The sequence below is a fragment of the Camelus bactrianus genome, chromosome 29 (genome assembly GCF_048773025.1).
Source record: "Camelus bactrianus isolate YW-2024 breed Bactrian camel chromosome 29, ASM4877302v1, whole genome shotgun sequence".
NCBI lineage: Eukaryota > Metazoa > Chordata > Mammalia > Artiodactyla > Camelidae > Camelus > Camelus bactrianus.
The window spans coordinates 13,096,722-13,112,161 of NC_133567.1; the positions used below are offsets into that span (position 1 = coordinate 13,096,722).

A 15,440-nucleotide genomic window follows, 5' to 3' on the forward strand; every position below is an offset into this window, starting at 1 on the left:
CTTTTTAGAAAGTGGGTATGTTCATGTGTAGCCATAAGAGCCTTGAGTGCTAGCAGGCAAGTACCAGCCAAGGGTGAGTTTCCAGTTGGGGCAGTAGGAAACATGGGACAGTAGCCACAACAATAATCCAGTGTGCTCTGAATGGCTGCTATGTTTCTTCCAAAGTCACATTTTAATTGAATTCCAAGCAGGATTGTAGAATAGTGCATACACTTCTCATTTTCAGAGACTTTTCTCCTTACATGTGATCATATAAGAAGTTAGGTGCTTGCTGTAGCAGCACATATACTAAAACTGGAACGATCCAGAGAAGATTAGCATGGCCCTTGGGCAAGGATGACATGCAAATCTGTGAAGACTTCCACATTTTTGGGGATTAGTAGATACAAACTGCTATATACAGAATAGATAAACAACAAGGTCCTGCTGCACAGCACAGGGAACTATATTCAAAAGCTTGTAAATCTATAATTGAAAAGAATATAAAAAATGTATATATATGCATATGTGTAACTGAACCACCATGTTGTACACCAGAAACTAACACAACATCGTAAATCAATTATACTTCAATAATAGTAATTTTTTAAAAAGTTAGAAAGGGGAGAACAGAACTATTATGTGAAACATACCTATTTTCAATTCTTTCTCTCACCATAAAAGCATATGAGGTTACTCTACGCTTCCGGACTCTCCAGCCCGTCTTACACATACACTAAATCCCTCCATAACACACATACTTTTTACAGTAGAATTTCTCTTGACCTCAGTGCTATCTGTCCTCCAAGTCTGAAACTTCTCTTAGTACTCCAACACTCATTTCTTCTTCTTCTAGGCCACCATAGCACCTAAATCCTAACTTTATTAGTTATTTGTTTATGTGTATGTTTCTTCTGCCCTGTCATCTTGACCTTCAGTGGCTTAAAGGATTATGAATTTTTAAATATTTTTTTAGATTCCTTTTCACAGTATCTAGCACTCTGGGTAGTACAGGAAGTGTACTGAGTTTGACTTTTATGATTTATGTCTGATTATTTGGATAGATAAATTGTCCTATTAAAATTAACACAATGTTTATTCTTCAACCTGCTGAATCAAGTTGAACTTCCACATGTGGGTTGATCATCTGTCCTGTTTTGCCTGGAATGGTCTCAGTTTGTGCCTGTATTATCTAAGTATTAATAGCTCTCTCCCCTTGCTTATCAATATATCCTGAAGAAAATACTTGTAATGGCTATACCAGGTAACAGTCTAGTAGTTGTAATATGGTACTACATGGTAGAGGCCTTTCACCATTCAACAATAAAAAGACAACTCAATTTAAAAATGGGCAAAGGATTTGAGTAGACTTTTCTCCAAAGAAGATATACAAATAGCCAATAAGCACATGAAAAGATGCTCAACATCACTAATCATTAGGGAAAGGCAAATGAAAACCACAGTGAGATACCATGTCACACCCATGAGGTCGGCTATAGTGCAAAAGACATTAAAAAGTGTTGGTGAGGATGTGAAGAAATCAGTACCCTCATAAGTGGCTGGTGGGAATATAGAATGGTCGCTGTGGAAAACAGTGTGTTGATTCCTCAAAAAGCTAAATAAGAATTCTCAAATGACCCAGTAATTCCATTTCTAGGTTTATACTCAGGATAAATTGAAAGAGATAGTTACACAAAAACTTGCACATGCATGCTCATAGCTGCATTATTCATCATAACTGAAATGTGGAAACAACCCAAATATCCACCAGCTGATGAATGGATAAACAGATGTCATACAACCATACAATGGAATATCATTCAGCCATGAAAAGGGATGAAATAATTATTCATGTTACAACAGAGATGAACCTTGAAAATATGCTCATAAAAGAAGTCAGGTACAAAAGTCCAAATATTATATGATTCTATCTGTATGAAATGTCCAAAATAGGCAAATTCATAGAGACCAAAAGTAGATTAGTGGTTTCTAGGGCCTGGGGAGAAGAGGACTGAGGAGTCACTGCTTACTGCATATGGGGTTTCCTTTCGAGGAGATGAAACTGTTTTGGAACCAGATAGAAGGGATGGTTGTACAACAGTAAACATATTAAAAAAAAAAACAACACTGAATTGTACACTTTAAAATGGTGAATTTTATGTTGTGTGAATTAAATCTCAATTTTAAAAATTACAAAAAAAATCTGTAACAAAAAAATTGCAGTGTGTCTTAGTTTGGAGCATTAATTATACAATCATCCTATCCATAGGGCAATTCTTAGGAAGTAAATGGAAAAAAGTAAAGATTATAGAGATTGCAAGGAGCTGGGAGCTGAAGAATTGAATGGAGATCTTTTTCCAAGACAAGGTTCTCTAAGAGACAGACAGTTAACATAACAGGAAGAAAGGTTTGATTCTGTATTCTGAATCTGATTTTACTCAGACTGAGATTCCAAAGATTCTCTTGAAGAATAAAGGTTAATATTCCTTAGTACAGAAGGTCCCCTACCTGACAAATTTTAACTTAGAATTTTCAGACAGAGGAGCAAAACTAGAGACCTATCGGTCTAATGTTATTTGGAAGAAGCAAGAGCTTAAGAACTTCAATGCAAAACATTACCAAAGTGCTGCTGCTGAAAATTTTGTGTCAAGATCCCACCATCACCTGAGTTTTTTTTTTTTTTTTAATTTTTATTTATTTATTGGGGGTGGGGAGTAATTAGGTTTTTATTATTTATTTATTTAAGTGGAGGTGCTGGGGATTGAATCCAGGACCTTGTGCATGCTAAGCACACACTCTACCACTGACCTATACCCTCTTCCCATCTCCCTAGTTTTTATGACACCTTCCAGTGAGCTCACAGCCAGAGCCAGCGGCAGGCAGGCAGCACGGACAATCCCGTAGCTGCTAAAGGGTTTCCCCGGGCTCTGGCAGAGCTCAGCAAGGAGAGCAGGGGCCTCCTTCTCTGCATGTGCGGTGGGGGTGAAACTAATCCATTTTGCACGAAGAGCTCTGACAGAATGTGTCTTAGCCTGGCTCTAAAGCTTAAAAGATGAACACACACTCCTGTTCAGGGGAAATGCATTTGAGATTTAACAAGTTTACAAACTTCACCTATTTGTAAGTAGAAAGCTAGACTGAATCTATTCCCTTCTTTTGTTTTAAATCAGGTGTTGAGTGAGGGATTTCCTTATTAAATAAAACCCCCTGATGTCTCAATGAGGCCCTCTCAGCTGGGCATCCTCTACTCTGTCTCCATTTGCCACACCATCATCTTGCTCCTTCCTTCCATTCCTTTCTCCCTCCCTTTTATTATGGACTTTCTCTAGGCTTAGCAATATGAAATACACACATAAGTAAACCCTGGAGATTTGCCCTCATAATCAAGGCATCATAATCAAGTTGAAGGGACAAATAGAAACACATAGAAAATGCTAGATAATCTTACACTTTAAACATCATATGAGTATGTCACTCCATAACATATGATCAAATTCTAAATGAGCAGAACAGGAATACATTCTATGGCTTTAGGAGGAAGATCACTATGGAATGAAAAAGACTGAGAACTGGTTCATGTTTCATTTAAGGTAACTCTCATTTTGAAGAACTCAAAGATTTTCTACCAACTACTGAAATACGTTACCCATTACTAGGGCTTGAAAAGAGTTTTGTTTTACATAATTGTAATCAGATTTATGCGTACTGTAAAATTCTAATACAATCTCCCTTCTTAACTCCAAATTGGATAGCCTCTTAGCATTTGTGGTAACAGGATTCGACCTAAAATACATTGTGTTTATATAATACCCTATATTTAGCATCAAATGGAAAAGTTTTCCAATAATGAGGTTTTGGAACACAGTCAATTCAGAGGCATCAAGTCATGCTCATGACAGCCCAGCAGCTCTGAACTGTTCTTGAGAAGAGAGTGAGTGACAGGATGCAAAACTAGCGATTGTGCAAAGACCTGAGCTGTTCTCTTCATCGAAACTTGAATGTACACTTTCCTTATAAGGGACTGCTTGGTTGTTTGACCTTTCTTTGAGGAAACTGTCCTTTATCTTTCCACCCCCTCACTCCTAAAAATGTTTCATTCTGTATCAGAGGTAGCACTTGACCATCAGCTAAATTATCTCAGAACGTTGGCAGGCTCCAGTTTTCAGTTTGACAATAACTTAACCATACTTTTTTTTTTCCTTTCTGAAAAACCTACCCAATCCCCACACAACAAAACAAATTTACCAAAAACACTACAATCACTGCCAGTAGCAAACAAAAATCCCCCAAATAACAATAGCAACAAAACCCATCCCATGAGACAAAATTCCCCCACTGACCTCACTCTGCAAAGATTTTAGGGACCTATTTTGTGAGCTATCCATACTGAGAATGTTCTGGCCCAAAGAAACAAGAACTTTGCTTGTTTCAGGTGTGGTTTTAAGGAACAGAATTTTCCATGCTGGATTAGATAATTTTTCCTTCAAGTCCAATATCCTGCTTAGCTGACAAGAAGTTAATGATGGTGAAATGCTTTGAAAACATAAATACCACATACACACAAACAATAATGAGCCTGCATGCTAGTAACTTTATGCCCCCGAGCCCTGGTTTGTGATACAATTTTTTGAAAAGAACCTTAAATGTATAGAAGAGACAAAGTAAAGATTAACTTCGTGCCTCCTTTCATATTTTACATGTCTTGAGCAAATAAATAATTTAAAAAACCCAAAGAAACCCTGGAAGTGTCAAAAAATTAAGGATGTTTCCAGAAGCAGTTAAGCATGTGTTTTGGGATACTCATTACAATGTGGAAGTGTTTCTTGGGTCTGGATATAAAGAACTGAGTTAAGCAAGTTGCATGTAACCATAGGGCTCACTGCCTAGAAGTGATTATTTTTGTTCTTTCTTCTCTCCTATTGGACAGGGAATAGGAGGGACAGAAGCTTTATCAACTATTTCTTTAGCCTTAAATTTGCTCAGAAAGAGGGAGCCACTTTCTTTCAGATCTGTTAATTTTGTATTTTTTTTTTAGGAGAGTTTAATTTGTTCTTGAACTATGGGAAGATATTTAAAATAAGCTAGAGTATAGCGCTTGCTTTTTTACAAAAAAGAGCATTTAAAGTGTTGTTTATTGAACAGCTTTTTAAAATTAACAATGACTGACGAATGTATGGGATTCATCAATGAATTATGGTGCTTTGCTCTCTACAAAGGCTGAAAAAAAAATCACACTAGAGTCCTTCATTCTTTGTGTTACTTTTCAAAAGGGATCTCAAATTTTCCATTGCAAAAGTTTCCAGATAACTTTCCCATTTGGTCTTCATTTAATTTAGAACTGTTTAGACCATCCCAGAACACTTGGTTTCTTTAAAAAATTCAGGATAATTAAAATACTGATGCTTTAGGAGCTTGTATTTTTGTTAGGATTTTATTTGAAAGTCTATCTAGAGTCTATTTAATTTTTCTAAGCATTATGGAATAGCAGAGTTTATAAAAAACATACGAAAAGGTGCCAAAATAATAACCTGATATTTGTACATTGTTTCTGCCTCAAGTATCTTGAAGCACTTTGCATGCAAATATTTATTTTATTTCATAGATGAAGAAGTTCAGGGACTAGAATAGCCATCGTAGCACTGTGTTATGTAGCGAAAAGTGCCCTGAGCTGGAAACAGATGTTTCTAGATTTGAATGTACCATCGTAGGCTTGGCTTTTAACTTCCTTGGGCTTCAGTCTCTGCACTTATAAAATGAAGGATTTGGGCTAAATCTACTGAGAATGTTAACACTCTACATGTCTAACCCTGGAGGAGCTGTTGAGAGCAAAATTTAGTTTGTCAACCCCTGAGAGGAAAGGGGACTGGGAATCAGAGGGTATGAAGGCCCTGGGAGGTGGTGGCCTTGAGAGGAGTGTTGCTGGGATCAGCTCTCCACACACCAGTCCAGCACTGGACATCGCTGAGAAGAGCACTGGGTGTTCCAAGCCTGCGCGTCCAGGGGCAGGTGGACATAGATGGGGTTGTGCACCGAATAAAAATTCTGGTCCATTCAGAAAGAAAAAGCCAGGAAGGCCATTGTTTCCAGCCATGCGTGCTTAGTAGTCGTGAGATTCCCAGAGCTCTTCTATCTTTGCTAACTTACTTTTCACTTGCTTTTCCAAAACCAGCCTAAATTTACCAGTAGGTCCACGACTATGATTGGATGGACACAATGCCAAGCAATAAATTAAACTCTTTTCATTTCCAAATTCACTGACACTGCCTAATCACACAATTAAAGTGCTTTTCTGGTTATAAAAGCAATGCATGTTTTCCTGAAGAACTTTAGAAAATGTTTTAAAAATTACAAGTAAAATAAAGATGAGCAATAATCCCACCACCCAGAGAGCGAATAATCACTGTAAACATTTCAGTACAATTCCAAGTTGTTTTCTGTGTGCATATCTACAAGTTTTGTTTTCAAAACTGAGATCACATTGTATATACATGACTTTAAACCCTTCTTTTTCCTATATTAAGAGTATAATGTGAGCACTTTCACATCACAAATGCACTTACATAGTAAGATGGTATTTAATTCTGATGCCAAACATCTGGATGAAAAGTAAAAAACTCAGCCAATTATCTGGATATTTTCAAATACCCAGATGTTTGGCACCAGGTCGACAAAACATTAAAATCCACGATCAAAATTTGCAGCTTTTGCACAGATGTCTGGTATTATGTAGGCAAACTCTCTCTGAACTGACTGGCCCTTTTGGCAGCAGAGAGAGTACTTATTACACGCTTCGGGTCAAAAGTGTTTCAAAGTGTAGCTCATGTGTGCATGGGTAACTTTTTCATAATGAATCAACAGCACAGAGAATATATATATTTTAGGAACCTTCAATCCATTTTGAAAAAGGTCTGCTGTCTTTATTTTTAGTCGTTGCTTAGCCAATTTGACTGTTTCTTGACCTCGAGAGCTGAGCATAAAGTTGTCATTTCATTCAAGTCTTGGAGTTGAGGATTTGTAACCTAGTCAGGGATTTGTTTTGTCTTTTTTGCTTTAATGAAGACAGCTCTTTCTGGCTGATAATTTTATCAACAGATTGCTCTGAATATTTAAAAGTCATATTAATATGCCAATATCCCTGACAACAGTCTCATTTAAAATACATTAAGATTTCTCTAAAAGATATTTTTATGATTTTCTAATTATTCTGTTCCTTGGGTCATAGTCCTCCTTTGAGTTCTGTATTAGTGTTTTATTTTCACATGTGCCTTTTTTTTGATTCCTGATGGCATTATTTATCTAAGTTCAGTGAAATTCAGTGTCATCCCCAATTGTGTCAGGCCAAATTTTATGGACTTGAATATATATTTATAATTATCTTGGAAATGACCATCCTGAATGTATTTTTCTATTTCTCAACATTCTAGCATATGGCTGTCCTTTATCTTCCATCCTATCTGGTTTTCTTTTCATTAGTGCTACTTTGATTATGTCTATTGCATGTCTATTACTGTAAACATGTTTCTACTTCCATTGCTGAAATAGGAAAAAAAAAAGAGAGAGAGAGTGTGGAGAGAGGCTCTATCCAAGTCATGCCAAAAAGAGCAATGCAGCTGAATAATTCAATGTGTGAGTCAATGAGTAACACGAACTAAGTTTGCGTCTTGCCTCTCACCCACACAACACTGTTCGTCTTGTCCTCTGTGTCCTCTCTGGCTCTGTCGCCAACTTGCTCGGTTGCTACAGGCAGGACATTAGCTGGGGCTTTGCCTCGGGTTCTTCGCCCTTCAGCCGTAAAAAATTAGACATCCCCACATGGGTATGCCATGTGAAATAATTTGCAAAGGTTCTTTAACATTGTAAATATTAAATATGACTGTCGAGGAAGTTGATTTATCTGAAGTAACTGCATTGAAAAACAAGGTGGATGTAAATTTTTGATTTTTCAAAAAACATATAAACCCATCCTGCATTTGAGGACTGATGACTTCATGCCTTAACAAGGCATTGTAAACTCATTTTCAGTTTTAGCATCTGGGTCTATGTGTATTATTAGCTCTTATGAACGTCTTCTTCAGATTTCTTGAGTGTCATTATGCTTGGTGTTCTTACCCAGTTGCAGCTTACGATTTTATACCCTAGGTCTTTTTCTGGAGTCTGAACAGGTCTGAGTAGGGCAATCATTAATGAGGTGATCCGCCACTGCTATTCTTGGGTGATACCTTCACACGATTGCTATGGTTTATATGACAGCAAATCTTTGGATAAAAATGAGAAATTGCAGCTACTTAACTAGATATTTGGAAATCTCTAGAGAGTTGAATTCTTTCATCTGAAGGACTAGAGTGCTGGGCTGTAAAAACAGGAACCTCAGACTTTTGACCTGGTACCCTTCAGATACAGATTTCTCCCTGGCCATGTAGGTTGTGTATATAAATAATAAGACATGGGGACATACATGCAAAAACTGTTGAAAGAAATGGCAGAATCATTTCAAACATTTATTTGGCAACTGATGGTTAAATTCAGTCACTAATTGGTTGCTTTAAAGCAAGCTGACAAACTTCAACTCTTTCACCTTAGTATCGGTGTAGGCATATCTCAGTGTGCGTAACGCCACACGGCTGAATTTTAGTGACTATTTCCTGCTATCTATCAATGATGAGGAAGGTCAGAGTGCTCTGCTTCTCTCACTTCCCTCATCCAATCCATTAGCACGTTCTCCAGCACTATCTTCAAAATGTATTCTGAATCAAACCACTTCTCATAGTTCCTATGACTTCCACCCCGACCAAGGCTCCTGTCATCACTTGCCTGGACTATAGTAACAGTCTCTGGATTGGTTTCTGTCCTTCCAACCTTGTCTCCCACAGGATCAATTACGTGCCCAGTTGCCTCCCCGCCCCCAATGCCGGAGTGATCTTTTAAAAATGTAACCTGGATCATGTTACTTTTCTGCTCTGAAGCCTCCAGAAGCTTTCCAAAACATTGAGAATACAGGCTGAACTCTAAGACTCTACATGATCTACACCCTGCGTATCACCCTTCCTCTCTCACCAGCCACACAAGCCTTCCCAGGGTGCCTTCCTGGCTTCCCAAGAAGCCAGTTCGTGTTCTAGGGCTATTGTAACTACTTCCTGGAGCTCCCTGCCTCATACAGTCCTACATCTCAGGTCTCTTCAATGCCAGCTCCTCAGATAGACCTTCATGCTCTTTTCTCTAAATTAGATTGCCTGCCCTTTGTCATTCTCAATTACTTGACCTGCTTTATTTTGCTTCATGAGACGTTTCCCTATCTAGATTTATATTAGATATACTTTAAAAAATTTTATCTTTTTATCATTTTTTAAAAAAAATGGAGGCACTGGGGATTGAACCAAGGACTTTGTGCATGCTAAGCATGCACTCAACCACTGAGCTATTATCCCCCCATAGATATACTTTTTTTTTTCCCATAAAGTTTTATAAAGCTTTCTTGAAAGACATTACAGACAATACAAGTAAATGGAGAGATCTATTTCCACCAATCCTGGATATGCCTGGATAGGAATGCTCAATATCATAAAGATGTGACTTCTACCCCAAGTGAATCTATAAATTTAAAGCAATTTCAATCAAAATTGCAACTGCCTTTTTGAACTTGACAAAACAATACAATATTACTCTGTAAGAATAAATGTAATGTGTGGTTATTTGAGGATAGAGTAATGGAACATAACAGAACCAGAAATTGACCTATGCATACATAGGGTTTTAGCATATGGTAAAGGTGATATTTTTACACAATTTTTAAAGGTTACACTCTGTCTACAGTTATTACAAAATACTGGCTATGTTCCCCCTGTCATATAATACATCCTTGTAGCTTATCTTACACCCAATAATTTGTACCTCCCACTCCTTCACCCCCATTTTGTCCCTTACCCCCCCATATACTTCTATTTATGGATTGTTATCTCTTTCAGCTAACAGCATACTATCTTCATAAGAGAAGGGATTTTGTTTGTTTTGTGCATTGATGTATCCCAGCACCTAAATTGTTCAGGCACATAGTATGTGCTCAGTAAATATCTTTCCACTGAAAAAATGACTCAGGGTTGACTAATAAAGGACCTTTGTTCTCTAGATTTATATTATTCCATCATATGGCCCTGGGCTTGCAAAATTATTGTAGAAACCTTTCTTGGAGGCACAACTATCAGCAAATAATGTCTCCTAGACAACCTACTTAAAGAAATCTAGATAATATTAGGAGGTGGCTGTATTAGAGCATCACCAGTGGATCGGTTACCTGATTTGTTTTCTCCAAAGTGGTGATAATTTCTGCAGGCAACCCAGACACGGGTCCTGCTGACTTACAGCCTGACTGGGGTTAGATGTGCCATCCTCACGTGCCCGCCGTGGAACAGGACTTGCACACTTAGTCTGTGTGTTATTAGGGTTGGTTTTCTTTTCCATCTTGGTTCACCTCACAGATCATTGAATATTCTGATGCTGTGGTAATTTCCCATGCTCTTAAAAGTATTTGCTTCCACATTATTGAGGAATGAAAAAGACAGACGTTGACCCAAAAGGCCTAGCCACCTATGCAAAAACTTCTATGAATACTTGTGGTTAGTCCCATAACAAGTATATGCTGAATTCTTTCCACGTGTCCAATTATGTGGCAAGCACTAAGAAAAAGCAAAAACACAACTGTTCTTTCATTTGATCACCCTTTTTTAGAGCTTTCATGGATATCCTCATTTATCTCATTCATAGTCCCTGCTCTCAAGTTTATAATTTATTTGTGGATTATATAAATACATGTAAAATAATTAGAGACTAACGTGAAAGTGTATAGCTAAAGCCATGCTTCGCTGGAATAAATGTTATAGTAACTGGGGGCTGGGCAGGCTTGGACTGGGTTGAACTTTTCAGAGAAGGTTCCAGAGAGAAGTTTAGGGCTGATCCAAAACTTTGGCAGATTTCTCCACTGGACAATTGCTTACGTTAACATAAAACATAGTTCATATTCACAAAGATCTTACAATCTGGTGGGAAAGTTATAAAGGTAACATTAAAACAAAGCTGAAATGGAAACATAATATGAGAGCAATATAAGCAAAACAAAGAGGGACAAGAGAACCTTTGATCAGGCTATCAAGGAGGGCTTCCTGGAGAAGGGGCCACAAGGATGAGGAACTGTCCTGTGGGCACAATAAATTCATTCAACTGGCAATGACTCAGCGTCAATGTGGTTAACATTACCAAAGCATTTTTAATATGTAGCTACAACAGAAATAACTTCCCAGAGGAGAATGCCTCTTTTAGGTTTACAACGAGCAGTATTACCACGATAGGCTGTATCAGGAAGCTACACAGGAAGGAATTCAAACCTGCCCACAATTAAGCAAGAAGGGTGAATCACACTCAAAATGGAGCAAATAATTCTGCAGAACTTCACTGATTACTGACAGTTAGCCAAGAAGCTTTTCTCTACTCCCCAAATCCAATAAAACAATACGATTTCCACCTATGAGTACAAAACTTAGTGCCAAATAACCAGACTGTTACATTGTTATGGAAATTAATGCAGAATTGAGAAAAGGGGATGTACCAGACATTGTGCTCTCTACATACAGAATCAGAATCTTCTTTATTAAGGAAGTGTAATCAATCCCATTTTGAGATGGCAAAACCGAGGTTCAGGAAAGTTAAGTACGCAAACTTCCACAGCTCCTAGGTGGCATCACTACTGGGGTTTGAGGGCTGGTCTGTCTGTCTCCAATACCACACGGTGAGTTGCCATAAAGAAAACAAGTGGGAAAGTGGGCTGGGTGGGAGCAGGAAGCCACAGAGCGAAGTTATGCTCCGGCAGAATAATCTGCTAGGTGCATGCACAGATGCCATCAGCTGTCAATACAGGCTGCATCACATGCAGCTAATCTTGCTTTTAATTTTAACAGTGTTTCCACTGTTCACAATAATAACTTACTTTGACTTGTCAGTTTTCTAAATTGACACTGCTTTATTTACATGAAATGTACACATTAGCGAAGGAAGCACTTCACCTCAATCCCAAACAAAACACAAAACAAACGTCTCTGAGTCAAGGAAGATTCAGGAGACAGACGTTGGGGCTGGTGAGTTACCCTCAGTCGGGAATGTTAGCAGACTTAGCCTGGCAGACATGGTAGGCAGAGGCTGGGAGGGGACTTTGGAATAAGGAGCCTAGACAGCATCCGGACTCTCTTGAGTTATGCCTCTGTTTAATTTTGCTTGAATTTTGAGATCAAATCATTTGTAAATACATGTTAACAGAAGCATATTTCAAAGCAAATTAAGCAATGTTTACATCGGCCACCATTTTACATGACTCAGGAAGGGTCTTTTCCCACTAAGGCCATTAGCCCAATGTTGGTTAGTGCTTAGCATGCAAACAAAAATATAACATTTCATGGTTATTGCCCTGGCCTATTTCAAAAGAGAAGTGGCACTGGATGTGATCATTCAAAGGAATTTCAACAGAGAATACTGCCTCTGCCCCCAGTTTTTCCTGCATCTTCAGATAGATTGCTTTGAAGTAATTATCTCATATCACTTATTTGTTGGTTCTTGCTCATGGAACTGGGGGGAGTTCAGGAGATGGCCCTAGTGGGATTAGGAGAGCAGGAGAAACAAGACTTGTGAGCTTGTTTTGGAGGGAAACCTGGGGAGATGGAATTGGCTGGCAGGATGGGATAGGGCACTGCAAATGGGCTGGGGCAACAGGTTCAGCACCACAGGTAACCCTTTCATGGGCCACCTTGGTGACACGAGACTGGGGTCTGTTTTTTTTTTGTTTATTTGTTTTTTTAGGAGATATATATATATCTGGTTCTTGATGTTGGTACCCACACAGCAGTAGTAACTATATTGAGACTTACTTATAGACCTAGACAGACTGATCATAGATAGTTTTCAAAATCTTATTACTATTGCAATATTTCTTCTATCAAGTCTTAGGCCTCTCCTACCAGTTCTAAAAACCAGAATGAAGACTGTAGGTTGTAAGATATCCTTTATTTATTTATTTATTTATTTTTACTATTTTCTCTCATTTATTATTTTAACTCAAAGTCACAAAAGAAGACAGAAATACCTCATTCTAATGCAGTGGGACCATGACAGTGGGTAGCACTTGGGAAATACAAGGAGCCTTTACATGGGGATTATATTCCTAGGAAATTTGCTATAAGTGGAAATAAATGTATTAAATACTATTTTTCTCATAGAAACAGTGCTATAACAGAATGATGAAGTTCCTGATCTAGGGCCTTATGCCAGCTTTTACCAAATGCAGGACTAAATAAACTATAAATGATATATTTTATGTTTCATAGCATAAAGCTTTCTAAAGCAGACATAAATCAATTAAGTAGTGTTACAAGTAGTCAATAAACACAAAATCCATTTAATATGATGCAATCTCTTTGACCGCATTTTCTTGCCAAATATCATACTGAAGTAAAACAACTCGAAGGAACATGTTTATTAGTTTGATGGATTTCAGGATGATTTTCTTGAGGAGCTTTTGACAAGCACATTGAAGGAAAGTCTGGGGCAGTGATTTGATGCCATTTTGGAAAAGAGAAAACAAAGTCAGTTTTCTATAGTTCTCTTGTTTTCTTAAAGTCAATTTTCCTATCATAAAGCCCAGGGTTTAGAACTAATCACGGCCTGCTAGTGCATTTGAGGTTGGGATTCACTTCCTCAAAAGGGGAACAAAACATATGTTCATGTGAGAAACTGCCTGTTTAAGTGTCAGGAGTTGCAAGGCGAGTGTAATTGGCAGAGGACTGTAAGTGTGAATTGCTATGAGTACAAATCACCACAAGGATTGCTTGTGTGACTCATCCCCCTCTCTCCAATTTATCGCTGAGCAGAAGAAACATGAACTGGGAAACTTTGGTTCTTACAATCCCAGTTAATAAACTCAAAACAAGCAGACCATGAGAGGCCCTGAGACTTCTGGGCTAGATCTAACAACCATCCCAGACGTCATCACTTTGAACACTATTTCACAATAAGAAATCATCAGTTATCCTTTAAGAACCCAATCTATGTCGAGGGGAAACGGATCTCTGATAATACTCCTCCTAATCTTGCAATAAAATAAAATCCTGAATTTTATGTCAAGCCAGTTTGCATAACAGGACACAGAGAGCAGTACAATTTGTTCTAATTTGTGTAGGGGGAAGAAAAGAGAAAAAGGAAACTATTCATTTAATTTTGTATTACATCAAAACTGATTTGGGGAAAAGTCACAGATTAGTTCTGTCATTTCTGACAACGTGATTTTTATCAGCATGGCTAAATGGTGTTGGGGGGCGGGGGGAGATTTTATTTCAAATCTTGGGAAAAGACCTTTGCATCAACATATTCAGCTATCATTGCAGTTATCAGCATTCCGAATAACTCTCCTATAGCTGTGTTTACTTTGTGCAGTACTGGCTCTTTGTCAGTTCCATTTATCTAAAAAGTCCCAGTTATTCCTTTCCTATGTACAACCAACTCCACTAAAGCTGTGTTTATCTCTGCTTATATATTTCTAATATAATGGAACCAAGGCGGCAAGATGGTCAAGTATGATTTCCCCTTGAAATGGAAACTGCTGTTTACCTGGTATGTTGCAAAGCAGTAGTCTTGTTTTCTAAAATCACCTAGAACATACTAGAAAGCAAGAAGTTCACAGACTAACCTTTCTGGGATAAAGGCACTGGTCCACGTCCAGAACGTGCTCCTCAGGAGACAGACAGGAAGAGTGGTGTCCGTAGGCTCTGAAAGTGGAGGAGGGCCACCACCCCGTGAGGCTCTGCTACCTGCAAAAAAAAAAAAAAAAAAAAAGAAGAAGCAAGTAGGGATTGGTGATTCGTTTTGCTTTTTTAGCAAATCCAGTTTTCTCTGGGCTGTTTCTGTTTTGCCTTTCGTGAGAGCTAGTGAATTCCTTTGAAACAAGGAGGCATTTCTTTCTAGAATACCTTTCTCCTCCACTTCTGTTTTCTGATCCTCTAAACCCATCCATTGTTGAATTTGACAGATCAGAGAATGAGCAGGGGGAAATTGGGTAGAAGCTGCAGATTGTGGGGGAAAAGTGTTGAACGCAGGAAAACCAGTATGTACGGTGCTTGAAACCCCGGAGTACACGGACCACTGTGGCTGCCAAGAGCAAAGCGGGGAGCTAAAGCCAGCCTTTAAATGGAATGGGCCTCAGCCCAGTTCAAAACCTGTTTAAATGTCATCACACTCTGAACAGGAGATAAGTCCTTTAAGCAAAATGGTGAAACCCTTTAAGAGGTACTTGTAAGACTCAAATGGAGAGAATGTCTCTCGGGTGACTCCGTGGGGTCCCACCATCTTCCAGACATCCTTAGACATTGACTGTAAAGTAATACTATCCACCATTTATTGAGCCCAGCCTAAGACAGGTTTTCTACATCTCT

At 38.4% G+C, this 15,440-nt stretch overlaps 1 non-coding gene across 1 annotated transcript; it reads left to right on the plus strand.

Moving 5' to 3' along the window:
• The first annotated feature begins 264 nt into the window (after window positions 1–264).
• On the plus strand, window positions 265–371 carry LOC123611895 (U6 spliceosomal RNA). The gene has a single exon (XR_006718992.1). It is a non-coding gene; the product is annotated as a U6 spliceosomal RNA (small nuclear RNA).
• Window positions 372–15,440: the final 15,069 nt, after the last annotated feature.